At 39.9% G+C, this 4,349-nt stretch overlaps 1 non-coding gene across 1 annotated transcript; it reads left to right on the plus strand.

Moving 5' to 3' along the window:
* Positions 1-3,730: 3,730 nt before the first annotated feature.
* LOC149220566 (U6 spliceosomal RNA) lies at positions 3,731-3,833 on the plus strand. The gene has a single exon (XR_016249793.1). It is a non-coding gene; the product is annotated as a U6 spliceosomal RNA (small nuclear RNA).
* Positions 3,834-4,349: the final 516 nt, after the last annotated feature.

A 4,349-nucleotide genomic window follows, 5' to 3' on the forward strand; every position in this document is an offset into this window, starting at 1 on the left:
AATCCGAGCTTTAGGAAGGCAAGGCAGGCATGCTCTGCGCATTTTTTGGAACGAACGGGCAGCGGGGGCAGGACAGCGAGATTTGCGCAATTTTCTAGAGGAACATGCTGAGCTGCTTAAAGGGTTAGCAGGTAAAAATTGCGCAGTTTTTGGGAGGAACTGCCTGGGAGACTAGCAGCCAAAACTGCGCAATTCCCAGAGGGAACTAGAAGTTGGTTGTTGGGGTCACTGGCAGCCAAAAATGCGCAATTCCCAGAGGGAACTGGTAGTTGGCTGCTGGGGTCACTGGCAGCCAAAACAGCGCAATTCCCAGAGGGAACTCGCAGTTGGTTGTTGGTTCACTAGCAGCCAAAACTACGCAATTCCCAGAGGTAATTGGCAGTTGGTTACTCAGCCACTCGCAGTAGAAACTGTACAATTCCTAGAGGGAACTGGCATTCTACTGCTAGGAGCTGCTGGCGGGGAAATCGCACTAAAGCTGGGAAGCCGGCCTGGTGATCATCTTTGCGCAATTTCTGAGCTAAGCGGATTGCTGGAAAAAAGAAGGCCTGCTCATGAAAACTGCGCAATTTCTTGGATGAGCAGTTGGTCGACTGTCCGGAAGACTAACTGGGAAAACTGTGCAATTTTTAGAAAGAGACATGGAAATGAACTTGTTGTCTGTCCGACCTATCTGCACAATTTCCTCAGTCAATTAAGCGAGTGAGGTCAGTGGCCTCTGCACAATTTTTGAAGGGATTCAGTCCCGAGGTGACTGCCGAGTCCGACTGTCCGGGTGGTCAAAATGGAAGTTGATTGAACTTCTTGCAGGTATCGCAGCTTGAAAAGACTAGCTTGGTGCTTTTGCGCTATTCTGGTTGACAGAAGATCGAGTCAATGGCAGGGTGATGGTTCGACTATAAGAGGGGAGTCTGGTCGTCAGGACTTCAGCAAAAATGACTAAGTGTGCAAACGATCAAAATATTCATAGGTGATCATGAAAACACACACTCACATGACTTGACAACAAAACAACTCAAACCATCAGACACACATGTTCAACATGACTAACCGACGGTGCAAGTGATAAGCGCGACACTTGTGATTGACCGTTCATTGATCGAGACGACGCTTGCGTGACAGTGAACGTGACTCTGTGTGTGAGTGAAATAGATGCTTTCATAGGGAACATAATAAACACATACAAAGCGAAGAATTTGAGCATAACTAGAACATGGTCGCAAGCATGACTTAGACACCAACATGTAGAAACTTGAATGAAATGAACAAGCAAGGTGGATGTGAGGACTCACACAAGCTCACAGAGCAAACCCGCGTGTGTGCAGTCATCAAGTGAAACTCTTAAGGGAGGCTCCGAAATTGGTGCATGCTAAAATTTTGGAGGGTGGTTGTAGCGCTACAACAAGTACAAAGAGACAAACTTGGTGCAAGGAGTCATAAGTGCATCTTCTTGGGGTATTCAAATACCTCCAAAGCATACCGTCTCTATGATGAAGTTAATAAGAATTTTGTTGTATCTATATATGTAATATTTCTTGGATCTTCCGAAGTTGATAATGTTGTTGAGCGACAACTTGATCGCTTGGATAGATTCGTACATGAAAAATCATTTCAAGAATTTAATAATCAGATTCCACATCTTGAAGGGGGATTCCTATATTGGATCAATCTATGGAATCTTCTTCTGAAGCACTCTCTCCCCCAAATGAAGCTCCAACCACTGATGATACTTTGAGTGATGTGATTGACAGAATTGAGAGACTCAATCTTGATTCAGTCCCAACTCAGTCAACTGAGCAGCCTGTACCATCTCATAAAGGTCCCCCAAAATGGCTGACAACGACACTTGAAAGTGTTCATCCTGATGAGGTTGGAAAGACATGAATAAGAAATTGAACCAGGAAAAATGGAGGTGATGTAGATGATTCTGATTCACTTATTGATATGGATGTTTCTTATGATTGTGAACTGAATTTGTCTATAGATTTTGAACCAACTTCCTTCAAAGAAGTCGCTTCTCACGATGAATGGAAAGAAGCGATGCAAAAGGAGTATGATTCCTTGATAAAGAATGACACTTGGAAGTTGGTTGATCCTCCATTGGGAACCAAACCAATTTACTGCAAGCGGGTCTAAAAGAACAAGTATAAATTTGATGTCTCACTTGACAAGCACAAATCTAGGCTTGTGGAAAAAGGTTTTGCACAGAAGGAAGGGGTCGATTATGAGGAGACTTTTGCCCCCACAACAAAATGGGCTACCATCTGGACACTCTTTGCCTTAGCAGCTCAGAACGGTTGGAAAGTCCATCAAATGGATGTAAAAACTACTTTCCTGAATGGAGATATGAAAGAGAATGTTTTTATGTCCCAACCTAAAGGATTTGTTGTGAAGGGACATGAACATAAAGTATGCAAACTTGTGAAATCCTTGTATGGCCTCAAGAAAGCACGTGAGCCTAGTATGAAAAGTTAACTGAGCATCTTCTGAAACTCAACTTCAAACATTATGATCTTAATGATGCAACTTTGTTTGTTAAGAAAGTTGGCAAAACAGTTGTATATCTTATGGTATATCTAGATGATCTTTTGATGACATGGAACAATGAAAGCTACATTGCATCCATAAAGAAGGAACTAAGGAAAGGTTTTGAAATGACTGACTTGGGCTATGTTCACTACTATCTTGGTATTGAAGTAACTCAACATCCGAAGTCTATATTCCTCTCTCAAAAGAAGTACAATGGAGATCTATTGAACATGTTTGGCATGGCTAAGTGAAATCCTCTGACTACTCCAATGGAACAAAACTTAAAGCTCACATCCATTGAAGGAAAATAATTTGAGGGTGCAACAAAGTATAGACAACTTGTAGGAAGTCTCAACTACCAGACTACTACCAGACCATACATTTCGTTTGTTATTGGAATCCTCTCCAGGTTTATGCAAAAGCCTTGTGAGGGACATTGGTCTAATGCAAAAAGAGTTCTAAAGTACTTGAAGGGAACCCAGGACTTTGGACTCAAGTATACACAGGTGGGCACCTTCAGCTTGATTAGATACTCTGATTCAGACTTCAATGGAGACAAAGAAACTGTGGTATCTACTTCAGGTTATGCGCTATGAGTCTTGGATCAGGAGTTGTCTCCTGGAGAGCACGCAAACAATCAGTTCCAGCATATTCCACAACAGAGGCAAAATATGTGGCAGCTGCTGAGGCAACAAAAGAAATTGTGTGGCTGAGGAAAATTCTGAAAGATTTGCAGTTAAAACAAGTACATTCAACTTCACTATTGACAACACCTCTGCAATAAAGTTGGCCAAGAACCCAAAGTTCCATGATCGAATGAAGCACATCAATACAAAATACCATCTAATTCGACATCATGTTGAGGCCAAGACAATCCATCTATGTCATTGTTCCACTAATGAGCAGATTGCAGACATCTTCACCAAAGCGCTTGGAAGAGAAAAGTTCGAAATATTCAGAACGATGCTTGGACTCACCAACATCCCTTCATATTAAGGGGGGGAATGTTGACACCTAATCATTGGGATTGGGTGAACATTTGTAAATAATGTAAATAGTAAATAATGGAGAATAAGAAAATGAAGAGACACTGGGAGGTGAAGCCCAAGAGTCTCTCCCTGCTTGTATATAACCATGAGCAACCTTAATGAAGAAATGCAATTTGTTTTGAGGAGTTACCTCTTGGCTTGACATAGAATATGTCTCTTTAGAAACATCCGATAAAATTGGAACAATATAGAGAAGATTAGCATAGCCCCTATGTAAGGATGACACACACAACTTGAGAACCGGTAAAAAAAAATCATGTCTCAAGTTAATAGCTTGAGTGGTTGGGAGCACAGTTTGTTCTCCCAACTGCCTAGGTTTAATTCTAAGGGACGTGTTTGGCCTATTGTGATAAGGCTCAAAGATTAGGTGAACCCTAGGATATATTCCACTCTGGTGGAGTCTAGACGTCTTAGATCTTGCTAAGTCATAAATTATTGATATATCTTACTTGCAAGTTGTTAGATACACTGTGTATTATAGTGATAGCCAAAAGATTTAATATGGACATTACTAAAAATGCTTCAATAAACTATTAATTCATCTAATAATTTTTAAAATATCACATAAAATATATAATGTATACCATACTTTTTATTTTATTGAAATAATAAATACATATATCCTATACATTTATAAAAATTTTGAGAGTAAAATGATATAAAATATATAATTTATACCATACTTCTACTTCTTATTTTATTGAAATAATAAATACATATATCCTATACATTTATAAAAATTCTGAGAATAGAATTATATTAATATAAACC

The sequence above is a fragment of the Pinus tabuliformis genome, chromosome Q (genome assembly GCF_031772625.1).
Source record: "Pinus tabuliformis cultivar Carrire ecotype Pingquan chromosome Q, CPIR1, whole genome shotgun sequence".
Classification (NCBI taxonomy): domain Eukaryota; kingdom Viridiplantae; phylum Streptophyta; class Pinopsida; order Pinales; family Pinaceae; genus Pinus; species Pinus tabuliformis.